The 23,592-nt window shown below is 47.5% G+C and overlaps 1 protein-coding gene and 1 pseudogene across 1 annotated transcript in view; both read right to left on the bottom strand.

Annotated features, from left to right (window-relative positions):
- Positions 1-23,592, bottom strand: part of KCNJ6 (potassium inwardly rectifying channel subfamily J member 6) — a 270,068-nt gene that overhangs the window by 32,510 nt on the left and 213,966 nt on the right. The window lies entirely within an intron of this gene.
- Positions 5,572-22,970, bottom strand: LOC140848128 (large ribosomal subunit protein eL33 pseudogene; annotated as a pseudogene).

The raw sequence follows: 23,592 nt of genomic DNA, 5'->3' as shown, positions 1-23,592 counted from the left end.
CCTGAATGTGGAGGGAAAACAGTTTGGAATGTATGCGTGCATTTTATCGCTGATGATCTGGGGCTGTTCTGCTGCCCTACATCTGTCTTCCAGATTCCTCATCCGGTCAAAGGTACACCCCCTATATGCACAGAATTCTCACCCTTGTCCAGCACCTAATCCCTTCACGTATGGCTGATGCTGCCTCTGAAATGCATTGAGTCTGCGCACCTCTCTACCCCACTGCCGTGACCCCGGCCCATGTCACCCTCATCCCCAGCAGCACCTCTGCTGCTCTCCCGTTCTCTCCTCCTGTCACTAGAATGTAGCCTTGGAACAAAGCAGATCTGATTCAATCTGTGTCTGGCTTAGAGCCTTTCGGTGGCTTCCTGTTGCTCCTAAAGTAAAATCCAAAACTCTTACAGCAGTCTCTCCAGTCTCCACTTCCCTCCTGACACCCTTGCCCCTTTCACCTGGTTGACTGCTGGAACTTCCTCGGGCATGTCAGGCCCTTCCTGGCCCGCACATGGAGTTGGGGCTCCCTGTCACACTCACCCATCACACCCTGCCTGCCCTCCTTAACACTCAGCATGCTTGTAACCCTATAAAATGCCCACTGCCTCTGATGGGACATAAATGCTGTGACAGAAGGGACTGTGTCCGACTTGTGTTTCTGGACCTGTGCCCAATGTGGGACATGGCAAGGGCTCAAAGAAGATTTGGGAACTAAATGAGAGGAAGTTACAAAATGTAATGAGTTATTTCTTACACTGATGACACTTCCAGTGAAACAAACCTAGTTGGAGAAAGGGTGCCTTTGCCAGTGAAAAATATAACAGGTTGTTATGGGTTACAGATGATCGAGGCTAAAATGAGCAGTCCAGGACGACTTTCCAAGCTTAGAGACGTGGGGTTTGCTCTGGGCTGGGGCGGGATGGGAAGGCATCCTGATGAGGATGCTGCTAGCTGGGTCCTGAAGAAGAGGCAGGAGGCGCTTCGGGTTAGCAGGACCCACTACATGACTTGAGGTTTCCATTTGTCACTTGTAAACAAAGTCTGAGCTAAGGTAATACCATTGAGAACTAGATGCTTCAAGAAAAGCTAAATTTGGATCTTGTGGTTATTGTTAGTATCAGGTGACCAATTCTTTGCCACAAATTTGCACATGAAAAGTTGTGTTGACAGGTGAGAGTGGATGGAAGGGGGCCGTGGAGACAGCCCAAGCACTAGAGAGAAAGACTGTCCACTGGGACAAAGAATACAAGGCCACCAGTACCTGTCACAATGCTTTGGGTTCCCCGAATTTGTCTCTGTAAGTGGCAGGTGAACAAAGAAACTGTCTTTAGTGACTGGATAGCTTGTGTGTGGGAAGGGAACAGGTCATGTGAATGTCTGTCTGACTTTCCTTTAGGTCTAGGGGTCTGTCTGAGATTTCAGGAGTATGTGGGAACTGCAGCAATGGCACTGAAAATTAACGAGTTTAGTCCTGGCCTAGACATAGTTCATGTTTATTGCCTTTTCTTAACTGCTTACATTTTCATTAATTTTGCATCTACGGAGCCAGGTTTGGTGAATTTGTGGGGAGATATCATTTTTTTTTGGTATTCTCTTAGAAACAGTCCGCCAGAAGGCAATGCCTGCAGAAAGACAAATTGAGAAAGACTGTTTGATCTTACATGTGGAGTCAAACAGACAGACAGACACCAAGCTCATAGGAAAAGATGAGATTTGTGGCTTCCAGAGACAGGGGATAGGCCGGGGGAACTGGAGGAAGGGGGTCAAAAGGTACAAACTTCCAATTAAAAGATAAAGAGATACTAGGGATGTAGTAACAACTTGGTGACTTTAGTTAACATGGCGTACTTGAAAGTCATTAGGGAAGTAGATCCTAAGAGTTCTCATTACAAGGGAAAGACCATTCCCGTTTCTTTGTCTTTTCTTTTTTTTGTGTCTATATGAGATGATGTTAAAAACTTATCATGGTCATCATTTCATAGAATGTGTAAGTCAAGTCATGCCGTGCACCTTACACCTCTACAGTCTTGTATGTCAATTCCATCTCAGTAAAACTGGAAAAATAGAACAAATGCCTGGAGAATGTTTTAATACTTCTTAAAGTTAGTGGCAAATCTGCAAAACCATGGCCAAATTCCCTGCCCTTCTTCCTCTCCTCAAAACCGTTTCAGAAAGATTCAAAGGTGCCCTCCCCTCGGGGGGAGGAGGGCTGGCTAGCAAGGAAGCTGCAGCAAGTAAGAATATTGAAATATTGGGCAGACTTTGGAAAAGCAGCCTGTGTGTTTGTAAAGGTCTGGGCCTTGGGGATGGTGAACGGATCGCACCGTGTTCAGTAGGTCAGCTTTTGTCCGAGATGCTCCGAAGCCTGTTGCCCGGGCTCCCCCGTGATCGCAGTGCCCGGAGCGGGCGGGCACCCAGTCACCTCCCCATGCTCCAAGGGGAGCTGGGACTCAGCTCCTTCTCTGGTGGCAGCTGCTAGGCTTGGAAACACGTGGGGCGGCCCCAGGGAGCCTGCCCACAGCTTCCTCAGACATCGGTGCTTTTTCATTCTGAGAAAAGCCTCAAGATGTCCGTGAATCTGGCAGTAGCAGCCAGACTTTCTTAAGTGATGTGCAGTATTTCCTTGTTCTTCAACTAACAGTGAATAGTTAGTGAAATTGTGGTAAATTCTGCTTACAACTCTGTTAAGGAACCTGCATCCTTTCTTCACATTTGGAATCTTTCCTGACTTGTGGAGAACTGTTTGCTTTATAGAGTGTGAGGCGAGCCTTCTGAATGAGCCTGTCCTTGTAAACATGCCCGCTGCTGTTAGAAATGAGAATCTGCTTTAGGCTAAATCTGGTTTTTGAAGTACTGATACAAAGTCAATATATCAATGGATCTCTACATTCCTCATTCCAACTCATTTACGGTGAAAAATGTAACCTAAGAGGGACTGATGTTTCTCCTACAGGTTTTTGTTTGATGAGATCCAAACATCTCTAAGGAACAAGTGAAAGCTGGGTGTGGCAGAGTGAACTCCTACCGTGCTTCACCGTTTGGCTCATCAGTTGCCCCAATTCCATAGTGTCCAAGTTCTAGCCTGACTCTTAGGTTCTGGTGGTGTCAGCTACAGCCCATCAGCTTTTATTCCCACCCCTGGCTTGTTACTAGCTCCAGGGACACCATATTCCTGCGGCTTCATCACTTACTTGGCCCTGCCTTTTAAGGCAAGGAGGAACTGAATAATGGCACTGTTCCTCCTCGGGCTGACCTCTGCTGTCTCATCTCACTGTTCCTCCAGGAGGGAGGCCGGTGTGTCCCAGCTGGTGCTGGGCAAGGTTCTGCAGAGTTCCTGAGAGAGCAGAGCAGCAGGTGCTGGGATTCTGGGTGATGGCGTGTTTGCAGTGGGCGCAGACCAGGTGTAGGAGTGTCATAGGCTGTGTGCATAGGTCAGCTTGGAGGGGAGGGACAGAGCCCCTCATCTGTCCCAGGGTGAGGAGGACAATCAGTCGTCTCTCCGAGGAAGAAGATGTGAGGGCAGGGCACTTGACATGCTCCTGATCCACACCACCACTTCCTGTGCACAGGGTTATCCTCACTGTCTCCTGAAGGTGCTGGTTTGATTCTCACTTTCTAGCTCATTTCTTTAGACCCTGTGAGTTTTGTTGGTCTCTCTAAGGCTGTCCTATAAAATATAAATACCTGGCCCAAAGGAGTGTGTGTGGGAGCAGTACTGAGTGCCTGTTTCAGAGTAGAGCTTGGTTCTAGGTGAGTGTTTTAACTGTCTCTTCTATTCTGTATTCTGTATTCTGATGCTTTGACATTCGGGGACTCACTGGCTGCCCCTCGGGTTAGTCAATCCCCAAGACAGACAGTAAACAATTGGCCTGTGAGAGAACTTCTCAAATACAAACCAACCAGCCCAGAGCGCACACCCCTAATTAGCCCCTCTATGGGGCTTTCACACTCCTGGGCCGCCACTCACCGGCTCTAATCCCCCCCCACCGTGCCAGGTACCAGACAACTAGGGTCAGTTCTATGCCTCAAGTCCACTCAAAGTGTTCAAACTAGCTAGTCCTGAACCTGCTCACTGGGTCGCATCCCCTTCCTTCCCACAGAAACCACGAAAGCTTGTGTCACAGCTCCCCCACCCCTCTGCCTCTGACAACCCTGGTGCTTCCCCGGGAGGCCCTGTGTGGGGAGGTATGCCCCCGTCTCATGAGATCTGGGGGTAACAAACTATCTTTGCGATGGTAGATGTCTCCTGATCTGTTGGCCTTCCTGAACCTCCAGTTTTCTGCTGATACACTATGTTTCAGAATAGCTAACACCTGTTGGAAATAGAGGGTGGGGTCTATGGCTTGGTTTATACTCATAACGATGACTGTTTCCGGAACCTCAGACTGGGACCCGCAGATGTCAGATGTCATGCGTGTTATCTGCGGCTGTTCTGAGGCTGCCAGGAGGCCCTTCTGGCCCGGAATAGCTGGGGGTGAGCTGGGCAGCTGCTGCCACAGACCCTCTTTGGACAGCTCGTAGGGTTGGCATCTTTGAGCACATCCTCTGCCTTTCTCAGATCCTTTCACAAGGATTAAAGTGCTCTGAAAAGGAGCTAAGACTCAGGGTTCAAGACCAGGAAGGGGCCTTGCCTGTGAGGCCGGAGAAGCCACTGCAGAGGTCAGGCAGCTTGGGGCGGAGTTCGTCTTGCCCACAGCCCGGCGTCCCTGCCTGCCCATCCATGAGCTGCCACATGCTCACTGAGCTCTTAGGACGCTCCTCAGGGGGGCGACGGGGGCCACCTGCCTTTGAGATGCTGGTGGCACACATCATGGACATCAATGTTTGCTTGCTAACGCTGGAGAACTGGTCCACGGTTGCAGGGGGATGTCACCTTGCTAATATTTAGATGAGAGGTTGAAAACCAGAAGAGTTTATTTTCCTTTCTGGATGATGTAACTTTCCTCTTTCAGCATTTTCTCCTAACCCATTTCTCAACAGGTGTGCATCTGAAAAGGCCCTCCTTCGAGGAATGGGTCTTGACGTCATCTCACTGTTTTCCCAGACCATGGATGCCACTGGATCTTTCTCAGCTCAACACAAAGAATAGAAACCAACCTTCTCCCCCATTTCTTGTCATTTCCCAGGGTTGGTCATTGCTAGAGTCACATCATACTGGATTCACTAGCTTGGGCTCTTAAAGTTGAAAAAACATGTTTTAAGGACTGGAAACATTTAACTCAGGTCACCCACCAAAGGAAGCTTATAAGCCATGGGGTTTCTCCTTTCTCTCCCTTCACTTACGTTTCATTTTTTTCAGGCTCCCTGTGACCTGTTGTGGAACAGACCCGAAAAGCTTTGACCTGGGGAATCTTAGCATTTGGATTTCCAGGCTGACATGTGAGGCCTTTTACCCTCTGGCATCACCTCCAATTTCCACTAATGGTTTAGTGTTGGTCCCAGACTCGGAATCCATCACAGTCACATGCTTCTCCACAGAAGTGATCAGAAATATGGAATGAGAAGCTGAAGGAGATGTAGAGAGGAATGTTACTTTGTGTTTTATTTCCAACAGAACAAATCCACTTTGTTGACTTTTTAACAAGCTTGAATCCTAGACGGGTGCAGCATCACACAGACCCTGTGTGCAATGACCCTGGCAGGAAGGTTGCTTTGGAATTGGGCATGAGCCACGCCACTGCTTCCATGTGCACACGGTACCTTCCCTGGAGGACTCTGGTTCTCTTTGGTTGCCACCAGCAGTCACTGTGCTGTTCTTTGCTTTACACACATAAGCACATCTCTTGCCTAGATAGAATCCAGTTTCATCTCGAGCACAAACACCTTCAATTTTAAGAAGAGCTGTGCGCTCCCTCTGGCTCTGGGGGCCCCACGGAAAGCCAGGGAAAATGGCCTTGGAGCATGGCCGTCCGGACGTGCACACTGGTCGGGAAATCCTCTCCCCAGCAGCCCTCCACCAGCTCCAAGGAATGTGTCTCCGAAGTTGCAAGGGCCCTCTGTTACAGTCGCACGATGAAACCAACTGGAAATCAGGATTTCTGTGCAGGGAGGCTGAGGCAGCAGCCGTGGAGATGCAGCCCTAAACCTCTGGCCACAGACTGCCTTCCTGATGTCTCTGAAGGGGCTGTTTCCAAACGAATCAGCCTGGGTTCAGCTTTGGCCCTATTTGTTTATTCGATGTCTCTAAATAGGAAGTTGACAATGTGACATGAACTTGATCCAGTTAAATGTTCTCTATACCTGTTAGGGACGTGCCCCTACCAAGGCTTGGGTGAGTCACGCAGCCCTGCTGCCCTCCGATGGCCTCTGTGGCTTTGTGTCTCCCTGGTGGCCCTTGTGGAGGAGAAGGGTTTGGGGGAATATTTCATAGTTCACTGGAGTCGCTGTATACCACATAACAGCACACAGCACTTCATAAGGACTCCATTACTGTGAAGATACTGATAATGAGTGTAAATCACTGTGTGAAAGTAGTAAATTAGGACATGGTCTGCATTAGTCAGTAAATGTACAGGGCAAGGCCAGTTTGGAAAAACACTGGAAAGTTTGCATAGGAGACCAATAGCAGGAAGCATTAAACCTGGGAAGGGGGCAGAGACAATGCCAGAGGTGGCTGAGCTGGGGCCCCCATGTTGGGTGGGGGCTGGGAGACTCCCGTCTGGGGAAGAGGTCCTGGTAGCTTGGCTATCGCTTCCCATTCGCACTTACATCCACCGAGCGAGCCATTTGCTCTGTGCCCGTCTCTCTGGCCTGGGAATTCTGCACAGAGTACCTGCGACTCCACTTCTCTGCCTAGGGAGCCAGGACGAGGCTCAGACCTGTGCTGTCATCTGAGGACTTCAATAATCATTGGCACTAAAAAAGACAGCAAGTACAGAGGTCCTTCTGCCTGGGAAAGAGGAGCGGGAGGATGGGGAGACGTTACACGCAGGGAGCCCTGAACGTCCATCTTTGCTCAGATTTGCCCACAGGAAAAGGACAGGAAACATCTGTGTGCCCAGAAGGAAAGGTACAGGGAAACCTACTGAGTTTTAAAATTCAGACCTGTCATGGCCTTTTCTCATTTCCTGTTTGTGTCTTGGGTATTTGCCAATCTATCTTATTTTCCATTCCCCTGTTCAACGGTAAGCTTTATGCCTCACAAGATACTTACTCAGCGCTCAATTAATGAATAGGTGGAGGAAAGGATGAAGACAAGGTGAGGAAGTTAACTGAGGAATGGGCTGCCAGGTCCAGAGTGGAGGTCAGCTGGCAGGGGTCTGCACAGGGCCGCTGGTGTTCAGGCAGAGGGTGTGGGAGAGGCGATAGGAGTTGCAGTTGTGGGTCCATCTTCAGGTACTCATGCCAAGCCTGGGTCCTGGGAGCATTGTGCAGGTGGCCTTGTCCTCCCCAGGCTTGGGGGTGCCCTCATGTCTGCAAGGCACACCAGGTCCTCCAGCGCCACCTCATTAGGTGCATTCACATTGGCAAACCTTTCTCAGCTCTTGGTGCGGTACTTTTAGTCTATGGAGGTTCCCCAGGGTTTGAAATATTTACGTTGGGCACAGCTGCCCCTTTCTGCTCTTGCCTGTGCATTCTAGCTCTGCTTTTTAATGAAGAGGCAGAGCCTGCTACTGGTTGCTTTGTTTTCACTTGACCATCTTACAGCATCTTTCCCTGGCTGCATGCTTACAGCACAGCCTTCTGCTTTTCTCAGTTAAATGTTTAATTGACTCTGAACCGTGACATGCATTCCTCCATAGTGCAGGTGAAATTCGCATTTTAGCTTGCGGTCCTTTAAATGTAAATTTGACTTTTATTAACAGTGAGCTGAGAGCTTCTCCATACCTCACTGATTTAGCAGTCCTTCAAGAAATTTGTATTTTGCAAAAGTGACAAGTTTACTCTCTTTAATAGGAAGAAACATAAGGTCAGGGAGAAAACCCAGCAACTCTCTCTCTCTTTCTCTGTCTCTCTGTCTGTTGGTCTGTCTGTCTCTCAGTCCCTGGGGACTGTTACAGCCCTGGATCCTTGTAAGGATTGAAGATCCTCAAGCCACTGGGTGAAGCATAAAAATACCGCCAAGACTGGTGGTGTGGTGTGAAAGTGACAAGGCAAAAATCCTGAAATATCCTAAATTAAGTGACATGAAGGCCAGAGAATGAGGGAGAGAGACAAGGGAAGGTTGTCAGTCAATAGCCGCAGGCTGCAACTAATCAGAAACTCCATTCCTGTGTAAGGTCATGCTAACAATCACCTAGAAGGTCCCCAGGACCACAACATCTGCCTTTGTGTGTGGCCAGTGTTTGACTGTCATCAACAACCAGCCCACGAGCCTTCTCTGGGGACCAACTGCTTGTACCAGGACTCTCTCCACCTTCCTTATCTGGAGCCAGTGTGAATTTGAAGAACTGTCTTGATCCTCGAGACCCCTCCTAGATGTGCCTGTGTCCTGAGTCTGGCAGGCAAGCTGTTTCTGTGAACTGGCCTTGCTGTGGGTGAAACAGACACCACCTGTCCCATGATTCGATCCTTATCTGGCTGTATCTGGAAGGGTTCAATAAACCCTTTTATTTCAGAGATCTCTCAGTCTCTAGAGTTTTGGATTTTCAAAAGGGAGATGTGTGTTTCTCCTTGATCTCTTTTTGGACTTGGCAAACGAAAGGATGTCCTCACTTGTGGACATAATCACTCCAGCTTTTAAAAACCACCTGTCTGGTGTATGTACCCACTGTCCAGGCAATCTGCTCCAACAAGGTGGGTCTGGGCGAGGAAGAGGCAGCAGATAGTCACTGTTGGGAGCTTGGACTAAGGCCGTAAGCTATCTCTGCCTGCCTCTCATTTGCTGTGTGACTGGAGCAAGTTACTGTATCTCTCTGAGCCTTAGTTTCCTCATCTGTAAAAGAATAATAATAATACCTCTAAATTGTTGTGAGGTGCACTATACAAGATATGCAGTGAATTTTACCTGACTTGTGGAGACTCTCAACAAAGAGCAGCTGGATGGCAGCATTCTGGCCTGGCCATCCTTCCCTTCTAGAATGTCCTTTGTCCTCTTCTGCCTGCCCAGATTCTGTCCTGCATCTTTAGAAGGCCTCTCTGAGCATTCGAGCCAGCTTTATTCTCAGGAGTCATGACTGACTTATTGCCTGTCCTGCTCACTGGGTACTTTTCATACTCTGCCTATTGCTTTACACTTGATCATTTTTGGGGCTTTTATTTGTTATTACTAACTAAATTGAGTGTGAGCCTTATTTCCTCAGCTAGGCTGTAATTTCCTAGAGTTCAGTAAATATGTGAAATTTTGTATCCCACCTTCATCCCTTAACTGGATAACCTGAATAGAATTTTGTATCTTTTGCATATCACAGGCTCAATACATAGTTGAGGATAATATCTAAATAATACCTCAAAAATGTTATATCTAATTGATTCTACTGGCACTGTATAAACCTTGCGTAATTTTGAAGCATATCTAAATCAGGTGCTATACGTATAAATCAGAGAATGCTCAAAACCAGTATTTCAGCAAGTATTACCACATAGTATATGAGTCAGGTACTGTGTTAGTTTTGGGACATAGGAATGAATGAAACCTTCCAGCAATTCCACTTCTGGGTATTTACACAAAGGAAATGAAATCACTATCCTGAAAAGGTATTGCACCCCCATGTTCATTGCACCATTATTTACAATAGCCAAGACATGGAAATACTCAAAGGGCCCATCAATAGCTGAGTGGATAAAGAAGATGTGGTACATATACACCACAGATTATTATTCAACCTTAAAAAAGAAGGAAGTCCTGGCATTTGTGACAATGTGGATGCATCTTAATGGAATTTTGCTTAGTGAAATAAGTCACACAGATAAAGACAGATACTGTATGATCTCACTTACATGTGGAATCTAAAAAAAGATACCAAATTCACAGATGCAGAGAACAAGTTGGTGGTTGCCAGAGGTGGGGGGTGGAGGTGGGGAAATGGGTGAAGGTGGTCAAAAGGTATAAATTGCCAGTTATAAGATAAATAAACCCTTGGGATGTAATGTACAGTATGGTGATTATATTAGTTATTTAGAAAAAAAAAAGAATAAAACCAGGCACAGATTTTGTCCTCTGAAGCTTGTGGATTTTTGGGAGGTGGTGTGTGACACACATTGGCCAATGTATATACATTGTAATGAGCTTTATGAAGGAAGGGTAGAGAAGGCTATAGACATATGTAAGGGTGGGGGACTTGGTATAGCTTGGGTAGAGAAGGCTTTCTTGAGGTTAGAATGGCCATTATCCAGTAAGGAGGGATGGGGAGGGAAAGGTGTTATTAGGCAGAGGGGGCGTAGGCCCTGTGGCTGGGAGGTGGCAGGGTGGTTGGGATGGGAGATGAGGCTAAAGGCAGGGCAGGGCGCACATGTAGGCTGTGGTCATGCCAATCATTCAGCCTTTCCTCCAAAGAAGTCTTGGGGCAGTTTTGAGGAGGAGACAGAAAGGACCTTGTCTGTGTTTTGAAAAGGGCTGCTGGAGTAAGAGCAGATGCAGGCATAGCGGTTAGAGGCCTTCCTGAAGGTCTGGGCAGGACCTGATGGCAGGAGGATATTACACACCAACCCAGAGGATTCACTGGCAGGGGAGAGGGGGAATATTCAGCAGAAAGAGGGTACTGTTCTCTTAAACAGGTGTCTCAGGGTGAATGACTGCCCTGGCTTGCCTAGGACAGAGAGGCGTTCTGGGACATAGGACTTTCAGTGTGAAAACCAGGATAGTTTTGGATAAATGGATGGCTGATCCCCTAAACTGAGAGAGAAGGAAGGAGATGAGCTCCACAGCCCAGCGCACAAATGGGCTTCTGCAGGGGTTGGGGGGCATCTTCTGTTGCAAGAAGAGGAAAACAAAAGATGAACTGAGATGGAGGAAGGTTCATAAGGCTTGTCGGGGGGAACCAAGGGGTGCCCATCTCATGTTCCAATTTCCTTTATCAAGTAAGAGATGCAATCATTTGCGGGGGTGGGGGTGAGAGGAGAAAGTGTGAAATGCTCCTTCTGGGGCCTGGGAGATACAGGAGGATTACTGGGTGATACTGAAGGGCCACGTGAGCTGTGTTCCATGAGTTTATAATGATGCCCATTTGCGTGTTGTGTGTGTGGGATTGTCCAGAAGAGATCAGCTGTTCAAGTACAGGTCAGAGAAGGTCAATGGTTGGCTTCCTCCAGGGCTGACATTTTTCCAGGTGGTGCAACAATAGCAACAAAATGAGTGAAAAGGGACAATTTAATGTACCGCCAAGACTTTTTGTTGAAATGGTGGATCGTGGAACTTAGGCTGGTTAAAGAAAGGAGTGAAGAAAGGAAATGATAATGGATTTGGGGTAAGATTAATAGATTGGGAGGTTCTGGTAACTCCAAGCCTCCAGGATGGAGACTGTGGTCGAGCTGATGAGTGACCCAGTCATCATCAATGCCAGTGGCACAGGGCTTGAGGGCGGGCAGGGCTCAGGTTGGTCGGCTGTGGCAAGCTGGGACTAACCATGCATTTTCTTAATGAGACATTTTGACAAAGGAAGGGAGGGATGAAAATACTCAAGGGGGAAGTAGAGGAAACGACTGATGGTGGAGGCAAACTTTCTTTCTAAATGTGCTTAAAATAATAAAGCAAATGCCCTTAAATGCTTTAGAAGAATTGCTATAATCAGGTGGTCTTCCATTCTAGGATGGATCTTGTTATGGGTTGACTTGTGTCCCCTAAAATTCATATGCTGAAGTCTTTTCCCCTAGAACCTCAATATGTGACCTCACTTGGAAATAGGGTCATTGCAGATGTAATTAGTCAAGTTAAAATATGTCATTAGGGTGAACCTTAATCCAACATGACTGCTGTCCTTATAAAAAGGGGAAATTTGGACACAGAGACATAGACACACACTGGGAGGAAACCATGTATAGGTGAAGGCAGAGATTGGGGAGATATATCTATATGCTGAGGAACGCCAGCATATAGGTTCTGGCATATGAGGTTGCCAGAAAAGCGCCAGAAACGAGGAGAGAAGCCTGGAGCAGATTCTCCCTCACTGGCCTCCGGAGGAACCAACACTGCTGACCCCTTGACCCCTGACTTCTGGCCTCCAGACTGTGACACAGTAACTTTCTGTGCATGCCACCCTGTGTCGGTGCTTCGTTATGGCAGGAGACTGATAGATGTGGTATTATAGACTTCAGGGCTGTGTTTGACAGGTTTCCCTCTTCCACAGTCCCCAGTACTCTATCTCCATCTCTGGTGTGATTCCAGGTTGGTATCCTGAGCACAAGCACTCTTTTAATTATCCTGCCTTTCTTCTTCTCCTAGGTAACATTTTTCATGCTGAACAGACTATGCTAGATAAGAATATATGACCTGTCACAGATACCAAAATATTTTCCACTGAAATTCAGAAACGCAGATTCCTCATTCTAACAATTTCAAGACAAATCAAGTGAGATGGCTTTGAACAATAACAGACAGTACTCAGAGTATGAAGTAACCCCACCCTGGCACAGACCTGGTGATAGTGGGGTGGCTCAGGCAAGGAGACCCCAAGAGGGACTGGAGCCAGGTGCAAGAGACGCCCAGGCAGGAGTTCTGGCATGGGTGTCCTTGAGCACCTTTCATCACCTGTTAGACCCAACATTCCGCCTCGCGAGATTTTAGGACCTTACGGGCATGGATGTGAAGCACCGAGCTCAGAGCCTGGTTTGTCAGCTTCCTGTGCATCTGTCCATCTTTTCATTTGCTTTTCAGGGGTCAGAGAGCAAATGTCAGTGCCACTGTGTCCAAGGCACTGTGAAGGTGCGGGGATGTGGAATGTGCACGAGTCCAAATCCAGCAGAAAATTCTTTGCCAAGTTAGAGTCTTATTCAAATAGACAGTGTCCAGATGATTGCTGGCCTCTGAAGGCTCTGGGTTTAGCTCAGAGACCTTCCCTTGATTCTCAGTGATGATCAGGAGTTCTGTCGGTGGTGACTCTCACCCATGGGGCAGTGTATCTTCCTCAAAGATCCTGACCTGGAGCCCAGCTGGCAGCTGGCACTGTATCAAAGAGCAGTTCCATCCTTGCCCTGTGGGGCCTGCTGAGTGGCCGGCAGTGGGAGAGGAGCCTCCGGCCTGCTCCTGGCTGGGGGTGCAGAGCTGGCTGGGTTTGGGGCCATCAAAATGCAAAGAGAATGTGCTCCCCTTGTTGGCCCCCACGCCTCTGCTGTGGGGGAAATGAGGGTGGCTTTGGAATTTTCTGCTCACTGCTAGAAGAGATAGGAAAGAATGGGGTGTGCAGCCCTGGGGGTGTGGGTGGTGATGGCTTCCTTCTGGCCACAGAGAGAAGGCCCAGGGAACATGAGGACAGCCCAGCTCCACTCTGATTGAAGGTTCAGGGGGATAGAGAAGCTGCTCTGGGCTGAGGAGTGCCCCTGCCCTCGCCTTCCTACCCAGGGTGAGAAGTCCCAGAGTGCCACCCACCCCAGTCCCCACCCCCAACCAACCCCCCCCAGGTATCAGGGACTGGAGAATGCTTCCCAGTGGTCAGCTCCCAAGGCCTGCACTGGCCAGAGTCGCAGTGTCCACTGTGTGGCTGCCCAGGGCTCGAGGGGCTGTGACAGCCTAGGAAGCGCCTGCTGGGTGAAGCCACATGCCTCCAAGGGCCCCGCTGGGCTAGTTGAGAGATGGGACAGGAGAGAGTAGGTGTGTCCTGGGGGCCCCATGGACCATAGGGGCAAGCCTAGGGAAGGGCCTCTGCCATGGGGTAGGGAGCTCCGAGATGGGCAGGGCCTGCCCCGTGTTCCCGGGAAGTGGCCCCAGTTCTCCGCTGGTGGTGGGAGAGCCAGTCCACACTCAGCTGGGAGGATGGGGCCTCTCCTCTTCCTCCTCATCTTCTCTTCAAAGAAGGGAACTGGTGCGCTGGCTGGGGTCTGTCTGGGTGACTACAATGACCCATAGGAGCTCCTGAACTTTTTAGACTTGGTGAAAATCATACTTGTCTAGTTTTGCCACATCATTCCTCGTGAAAAGATAGTTACATGAGGTCATCATGCAAAGACTAGTTAATGTAGAGGCGATTTCTCATAACTGACCCATGTAGGCCACAACCTGGTTTGGAAGGGCCCCTGCAGCATGCCGTGCAGGCTCTGGGGGAAGTGGGGGGCACTTTAAATATGTGTTTTAGGACAGTGTCTTCCCCATGAGTGTTTCCTACCACTTGTTTCCAAGTAGTGAATGGGGATTTGAATTCAGATCTGTTTGTCATCCAAGTTCACTGTACCATGCTGGACTGGACACAAGTTTTGAGACTCATCTTTGTAACTTGGGTGTCTTTTCTTATAATGAGGCTTATGTTCCTCTAAATATTTATGGATTACTTTATTACCCATGGAATAGAATTACTTTGAATGTGGTGGGGTGGGGGCCAGGAGACAGAGCTGCCTGCAGGAAGAGCCCAACTAACTGACTTCACAGCAGCCATTGCATGACTGAGACATTCATTTTAGAGATTAAGTGGAAAATAAGGGAGATAAGAGCATCGCAAGCAGATGGCAGGAATGCACAGTAAATTAAATGGAGAGAAGGAAGCATTTGGTCCCTGAGGACAAGCATGATGTTGCAATTCAGTTTGGATGAGAAAACCGAGATCTCTTGGAAATGCCTTTGCACGTGTGCCAGTGTCTTTGTCAAGTTTCTGCTGCTCTGCAGCCATTTCAATTGGTCCTAAAATATCTGCAGTGCAGAACATTTGGGAAGAGCTTTTCATTTGCTAAAATGTTGCAGCAAGCAGGCAGAAGTGATGTGTCCGTGCAACTTTCTGGTGGTTTGCAAAGCCCCGTAGAAGTGGGTGGTGGCAATAGAGAGATTTTTTTTTGTTTGTCTGGAGAATGGATGGAAAGAGAAAATACACCCAAATGCTGTGCTCATTCCCAAGGGCACGCCAGGCAATGTGAACCCCCGCTGCTACACTGATGGGAGAGGTCGGTAGGCAGAGGCCCAGAGAATTCTCTGTGGCACAGAATCCTGCCTGGCGGTGGAGGGACTTCAAGGGCTGTTGTCACAACTTCTGTTACAGATGAAGAAACAGAGGCAGTGACCACTTGCCACAGGCTGTCCAGCTAGCTAGTGGCACAGCTGGGGGCTCATCTAGGCCCTCCAAATCCCAGCCTGGTCTTCTTTCCATTCTGCAACCCCAAATATTGAGTATCCATCTAGAAATGTTGTCCCCCACACTTCAAAACCTAAAATTCCTTGTTCTTGTTCCCCAAATGAGTGATTTGTCTTTGGTGTTTGCATTAGCTAGAAGCCAAGCTGGGAACACTCCAGGTTATTTTTCAAAGGCGATGATGTAGTTTAATATGATGTAGCTTAATAAAGTTTCCCAGCCTCAAATACTCTGATGCTTTGTAAAGGCTTAAATTGGTGAGAACTTACTTCGTGGGCTGCTCAGGCCCCTGGTGGAGCTCAGAGGAAGCATTACAGGCAGTCCCTGGGGTCTGTTTTTTTTTCCAGTCTCTAAACTGCAGCATGATCGGATCACACTGTTCTGCGAGAAAAATGTGTAACCGCGAGGTTGCATTCCTGACCTTGAACTCAAACACCCAATAAATCACAGACACAAACCTAGAAGGTGTGACCAAAGGGGGAGAGAATCCGGGAGGGTGAGCTCCGGCTCTCGGGACCCTCTCATTGGCAGCCAAGCCGTTGTTTTAAGTCGGGTGGGAACAGTGGCCACCTCATTGCAATGCACATGGGGCAGATCTTTGGTGACCCCAAGCACTCCTTGGGGTGTGCGGCCTGCTCTGAGGTGTTGCTGAGATGGGAATGGAAAGAGGGAAGCATGAGAAAGAGAAAGAGAGGAATTGGAGAGAGAAAAATGAGAGAAAGGGCTGGAAATGAAGCCTACCGGGAGGCCTAGCTGGGGGTGAGCACTGGGCTAGCCCTCAGCTCCGTGGCACGGCGGGCCTCAAATGAGCGTGTTCCCCAACCTCAGCCCGGAGCCCAGACCTCACTCATAAGCAGCACAGGGATTTGGTGACGCCTCCCTGTTTGCCACTTCAGGATTCCATCTTGTATGCTTTCAGCTGCCCTGGCCTTTCTTGACGGGCAGTGATTCAAAACCTTTTAGAGAACTACCACTGTACCTTCAACTGTGGCAATTCGGCTGTGTGGAGAACTGGAAAAACTGTCCCCCTCTGAAGTGGGTGGTGGCAATAGAGGGACATGTAAGTGCCCTGGGGGAGGAAGCTGGAGGGAATGAGAAATCCCGGAGGCCAAGCGAGGGAACTGGCAGCCATGGTCCAGTGTGCTGCAGGCTGGCTGCGGTGAGACCTCCAAGGGCAGGCACCCCGCCACGCACCAGGCGGCCACTGTGTGACTCCCAGGGGGCCGGAGCAGCGTCACCTGCAGAGCCTCACCATCGTGGAGCCTTTCCCAGATGCGTGTGCCTGGGTACACCTGCAGTCTCTCGCCCCCGTTTACTTCATGATTGTCCCCTTGCTCTTGACCAAGAACATTCCCAGCATCAGTGACCCAAGGCTCAGGAGCCTCTGAGGCCCCAGAGGGTGATGTGAGGTCTCAGTCCAGCAGACACGGCGCCGGCGGACTTCCTGGTGCCGCCGGGCTTCCAGCTCTGCCCCCAGCGGAACTGCAGGTGTTCTGGCCCAGGGTGTGATGTGCTCAAGTCCATGAGCTGTGACGTGGGCTACCAAACGTGACGCCAGCTTTCCTTTGGCCTCCATTGCCTCTTTCATCCCTATTATTGCGACGCAGTGTGCTGGTCCCATGAGGAAAAAACAAAGACTCCTGGACGGAGGTGCTTTGCCACTCACGCAGCAAACATGCAAAGCTCCACGCCTCCTCGGCTTCCTGTGTTGGAAGTATTTGGGGTTGGAAGAAGGTTGCTGGGAGATTCCCTCTCTGCATGGCCGCCATCCTCAGAAAGAGCAAGATTGTTGGCCAGCCTACTGTGCACCAGGTACTGGCCCTGGGAATCAGGCCCTTTGCCTTTATTAACCTGTTGACCCCGGTGAGTCCTGTCTTTCCACAGTTGGGTGTCTCAGTCTGTGGATCAGTTGCATGATTTTAAGAACCGGAAGGAGAAATTGTCCATATTTAGCAGATCATTATACAGTTGAGCCTTGAACTACGCGGGGGTTACAGATGCCAACGCCATGCAGTTGAAACTCCGCATATAACATTTGATTCCCCAAAACTTAACTACTAAGAGCCTGCTGATGACCAGAAGCCTTTCCAATAACATAAACAGTAGATAACATCATATTTGTATGATATATATATATATATTATATGCCATATTCTTACAATAATATGAGAGAAAGGAGAATTTTTCAAACTGTCACAAATCTCCAAATAATTTTCTAATGTTTATTGAAAAAATCTGTGTATAATGGGCCCATGCCATTCAAACTCACGTTGTTCAAGGGTCAACTATAATGTCTTTGGGAGAAAGTAACATATCACAGGTATGAGAGTGTTTCAGAGTTTCTCCAACATTTATTCAGATGTATAGGGGAAACATTTTCGTTATCTTTTGCCAAGATTTTATTGAATACCCTATTCAACTTTTCCTTGGCAAATACCTATTGAAATTGATATTTCTATTTTTCTAATTTTTTTTTTTGAAAATATCAGGCTATAAGGGATGCCTCTAACTAGAAGAGTGGAGTAATGAAAAGGTGTTTGATGCATCTTGATAAAGGCCCCCACCCCCTTTTACATAATTTATTGAAATTGAGAATATGTTTGACTCTAATGACTAGTAACAGATCCTTCAGTAAGTCAGCTGGTTTCTAAAGATTTACTTTCAACAAACTAAAACAGGACCTAATTTATTTATCAGCTTATGGGTCACGTAAAATAATTCTTGATTAGTCAACATAGGATTTTTAAGACAAATGACACCAAATAAGTTCACAGCACTGAGTGACATGTTATGTTGGTGCTCATTCTATTCCCTTTTATGTACTTATAGGAAAAATGTTTATCAGTACCCATACTAAATTAATAAAAAATTGGAATGGAATGATGCTGATCCCTGTCACAGACTATCCATAAATAACATTAATCTACAGCTACATGTAAAAAATAAAAAGTCCTCCCATGTCCTTAAGAGATGTATATCTAATAAAAATTTGCTATTTGTTCTTAATAAGTGTTTACCCCAAATTCATATATTTATATTTTGACCATTTGTGATCTACTTATGTTTCAATGATAACTGTCTAGAAGAAAACAGTTTAATCCTTACAGACTTATGATCAGAGGAATTTTTTAAACATTTAAGTATATATACATATTCTTGTTGTGAAGAGGTCTGATATTGTGAGCAAAAGATTTTGAAGCATAAAAATGTAACACATTCGGGTAACATTCTGTGAAATGAAAATTTAAGTTATAAGAAATAAAGGACTCCATAAAATTTAAAGAAAAGCTTGTCTTTTTTAAAAATGGTTCATGATGAGCATTGAATTACTAGATATTTATATTCTATGGGATGTATTTAAATAGATTATATAATCATTTTATAGTTAATATTTACAAGAAGCCAAAAAATATTTTGCAATTACTTAAACTTCTGATAAAAATTTCAGATGTTAAATTAAAACTGTCTGAGAGGCCTAATAGTTTGCCAAAATTTTTAAGGTGTATGTGAGCAAAAATGCTGGATAAAGTTTCCTTAGATGACTGACAGAGTACTCAACTAATTCTTAGGTAAAAAGATAAAGATGGCCCTACTGAATTTTTAAAAAATCCAACCACATCCTGCTTATAAGAGCCATTCCTAGAACAGAAGAACACAGGAAGTTTGAGGAAAAATAATAAGAACTTGCAGAACTATGTTATTAGGGGGCAAAATAGATTAAGGCAAAAATTAGTATGAGAAATGAAAGGGTCACTTCATAATGAGAAAAGGTTCTACTCACCAGAAGATAGAAAACTGCTAAATTTACATATATCTAATAAGATAGTTTGAAAATAGAACAAGAAATGGACATACCAATGATGGTAATAAAGGCCCTATCAGGAACTGTCAGATTAAACAGGTATGAACTCAGTAAGAATACATGTATATTACAAAAAACACAATTAACAAGCCCAGCAACATGAACACATGTCTAATACAGTGTCTGATGGCTGGGGTTGCATTCTTTCTAAGCACATACAGAAGATTTATTAAATTGACCATGTACAAAGTTAACAAACAAGACTTGACGAATTTCAAAGAAATTAGCATTCAGTTCACATTCTCCAGTCACTACGAAATGAAATTAAAAATCAGTAACAAAGAACACTGACAAAAGGCCATACTTTTGGAAATAAAGACACATCTAAATAATTTATAATTTAGTTAATAGTCCAAGATCTCAGAAACTGGATAACTCCTGGAATTCAACAATAATTTAAAAACATATCAAAATGTGTGGGATGAAACTAAAGGGACTCTTAGAAAATTAACCCAAAATTACATTAGAAAAGAAAATGAAGAGAGAAAATTAATGAGTGAAATGCCCATTTAGAAAAATTAAAGGGAAAATGTAAAACAAATAATCCAAAGAGAAGGATATAAAGAGAGCAGAAAGATGAGAGCAGAAAGTAATGAAATAAGGACAATCATGTAATGGGAAGGAGATAAACTGAGTCTCTGAAGGCTAATAAAATCAACCAACCCCTAATGAGATTAACACAAAGAAAAGAAAGATAATTCAAATAAAAGTGTTAGGAATTATAAAGTGCACACACTAAAAGATGTAGTAGACATATAAAAATATCACAAGAACTATTTGAATTTCCACTGGTAAATTTGAAAATTTAAATGAAATGGACAAGTTTAGTAGTTAAAAGATTTCATGAAAGAAAATACTATGGGAAACAACAGTTTTACTGTGGGTTAAACCCACAGTAAGGGATAGATAACTCTAATCATACACACTGGGAAAAGGAGGAATACTCCTTTTAGGGGTCAGTTTAGTCATCTGTTGAATGGGATGACAACAGTACAAATCTCATGGGGTCCTGGTGATAATTAGAGGTAATGAATGGCAGTCACTTGAGGAAACATGCATTAAATAAATGGTAACTATTCTCATTATTATGGATCATGGAGCAATATAACAGGGTGTTAACAGGAGGAGGCTGTTCCCTGAGAGAGCCTAGCAGACACAAGGCAGTTGCTGGTAGGGGGAGTTCTGTAATCATGCAGAGGTCATTTCTCCAGGGCAGAGGTAATCATTATTCGTTTGTTTTAAAACAATCCTTTAGCGATTGGCAGGATGCAGACAAAGCTCTTGGGAGTCAGAAGTGGTTCTGAATTGCAAAGGGAAACAGCAAATCAGGTGGGGAGGTGCTTCTTACTTATTCCACCTAATTTCATGGGGGTGGATGGGTGGTGTGGGCCTCACACTGGTTAGAATTAGAGCAGGGATTCATACGGTGCCATCTGCGAGTATGAACCCCTCCTGCCTCTTTCTATGGTTCAACCAAGGTAGGAACAAGACTAAAACGGTTTTAGGTGAATGCAAGTGTCAGTTGGGTGAAATCATTCATCCATCCAACAAGTATCGAGAACTTGAACTTCAAAGTTATTGTTTTTCAGTGAGTTAGGTATATCTAAGAATCAGAATATCCTGACAGAGTTGGACAGCATTTGAGGTGATATGTGAACTTCTGCTGAAGGTTTGGTGGGTTAGTTATTCAGAAAACGGAAGTGTTAGACGTGGCTAGGGAAGGCTTGCTGGGGGACACAGGAGTTCAGTCCGGAGACTGGATCAGATGTGGTGGAAGGAGGCAAAGACTTCACAAGTGGCTTTTTATGTGTGGTCTTATTTTATACCCACATCCACATGGACATCCCTGAGAGCAGGATGTTATTACTTGCATTTTGCATGTAGGAAGACTGGCCTGCACAGGCCAAGTGGTTCTCTGCAAACCACAGCCAGGAGTGGAGGGATTCTAACCCAGCATGGGGGCTCCGAGGGGAGGGGAGGAGATGGGCGACAAAGGACAGATCTGGGAACAGGCAGGCTCAGCTTCTGTTGACCCAAGAGCCCCCTCCCAGGTCCTGGCTTCCTGTTGAGTCAAGCCAAGTCCCTATCCAGAGTCTCTGGCCTACCTTAGGCTGGGCTGGGTCCTCATGTCTTGGAAAGGACAGTATGGCTTCAGGACTGCTACATAACAAGGGGAATGCGCTGCTCAGAAGGCTGCAGGGACATCCTTCACCATTGCTGTGTTGTCCCAACAGGTCACCCCACCTCTCATTTGTGAAGTGGGAATACAAGGCTAGTGCCTCTTTTATCGATTTCCCTTATGAATCAGTGAGACTGTAGGCAACGCATCCAGCCGGGGCTGGGCGGGTGCCCGTAAGTGTTAGCTCCTTCTGGGTCACCCCTTCTGCCTCCAGGTCAGGGCTCCTTAACCATATACCATGGACACTTTGGGCTGCATACATCTTGGCACCTGGCAGCTCATTCGGGTCAGCACACAGAGCCACACCCAGCCTGTCTGGACCAGGGGGTCCAGCTCAGCCCCCAGCCAGCCCCCAGATCCCATGGGGAGGAGGGCAGAGTGCTCGGCAGAACTCAATGGGAAGCAGGAGTGAGAGCTCTGGGATCCACACTGTAAGGAGGTTGAGCAACATCCCTGCCTCCACCCAGCAGCCCTCACCCCGCTTTGTGACAATTACATTGTCCCCAAACGTGGCCAAAGGTCTCTAGAAGACAAATTTGCCCTGACTGAGAACCACTGTTCCCTCTCTTGCAGTTGGGACAGGGCCAAGCTGGGCTGGAGCCCAGAGAGGGAGCACACCTGCCAGGACGGTGGCCCTCACCCCTGGATGCACAGAGACATTCAGGGGCTTTGCAAAAGAACTGGTGCCTGGGCTGCACCCTGAGATCCGTCATGATGTCCCTGCTTGTGGGTGGTATTTGATCAAAGCTCCCCACATGTGGCCATAGCTGAGAACCACTGGTGACAGGCTCCCAGTGGCCTGGAGTCCACACTTCTGGTGGTCTGACCACAGCTGCAGGTGTGTTGGCAGTTCTGTGCATGCAGAAACTATGGTGGGCCCTACTGCCGGAAGGTGCTCCTGAGGCCGGGAGCTGGTGCTGAGGTGCTGCTTCCTCCTCCGCCTGCGCTGCTTCTACCCTGGGAGTGGCTCCTGGAGCTCATCCATCCTCCCTCCTGGAGCTACAGTTTTCGTGCGCTCTGGTACAGGATTCATCTCCTAGCCTCAGAAAGGAGGGTGTGCTCAGAGCAGCCGTTTCCTGGTTCAAGGGCTGGGACCGCTCGTTTCTGTGGTTGGACCCCACTCACTCATCACGTTCCTGTTACAGGCCAGATGCCGTGCTGGGCACGGGGATGTGGGATGGGTTAGACATGAGGACACAGGTACTGATGTGCACAGTAACCAGGAAGATGAGTGCATTTAATTCTAGAGATGTGTTCAGGGCTAGAGGAAGCAGAGAGGAGGGAGGAATCCCCACATTCACATGTGGGAGCAATGCAGGGAAGTCTTCAAGAAAGATGGGCTTTGATGGTTGAATAAGAGTTCACCAGGTGGATCCGTGGAGGCAAGAAGGGAAAGACATTCTCTCTGGGACTTGTCCCAGCTACACACTGGAGATACCTGGAGGTGCCCTGGAAGGGGCTGGGGAGCAGGGCATACCTGTCTGCTTTCATAGTGAGACTTTCAGCCTTGTGGGTTCCCTTTGGTGAAACAGTATATTCCACCTGTGAATCTACCTCCCCTCAAGCTACGGACATGGAGACAGTGAAAACAAACATTCTGGAGTGTAGGGTGAGGGAGGACCCCCTAGGTGCTCCATGTGTACAGGCGCAGACTGGGAGGCTTGCTGACATCTCTCCCACCTCCTGCCCAACCTGCTCAAGCCTGTCTCTCACCTGAGTTATTGCAGAAGGCCTTCCCCCCACCAGCTGCTGTACACACATAGGTGACCAGCTGGTCAGGCTTGCCCATAGTTCTCCAGATTCAGCACTGAGTGTCCTACCATATCCTGGGAAAGCCCTCAGTCCCAGGAACACCAGGACATCGGTCATCCTAGCTCACACACCAGCCAGATGATCCTTTTAAAATGCATATAACATCTTGCCACTCCTTGCTCAGTGCCCTCCATGGCTCCCATCTCAGTCAAAAGCCAGAAGCGGCCCACGGCTGCTCCCAGTGCTGGTGTGGTCTCACTCTCCGCGGCCCTGCGCTCCTCACCAGCCGCATGGGCCTCCTGACCTGTCTCCTAGCTGCCTTTCATCCCAACGCCTTTGCACCTGTGTTCTTTCTGCCTGGAACACTCCCCGCTGCTATCTCCGTGGCTTACACCCTCCTCGTCCAGCTTGCTCTAGAGGCACCTGCCCTAACTCCCGTGATCCCTACATGCTGCTCCCACGCCCCCTCGCTTTCCCCCTGGGCATGGTCCACCCCGACGAAAGTGCTTTCTGGCTTAGCCTCTCTGCCACTCACTGGCACATAAGTAAACACATGAAAGCGGGAACCCCGTTTGCTCACTGCCATGTCCCTGCTGCCTACAACACTGCCTGGTATGTGCTCAGTTAATGACCAGTGAATGAATGCACAAACTCAGGAC

This window comes from Manis javanica, chromosome 3 (assembly GCF_040802235.1).
Source record: "Manis javanica isolate MJ-LG chromosome 3, MJ_LKY, whole genome shotgun sequence".
NCBI classification, from domain to species: Eukaryota; Metazoa; Chordata; class Mammalia; order Pholidota; family Manidae; genus Manis; species Manis javanica.
This window is presented reverse-complemented; position numbering and strand designations above follow the sequence as displayed.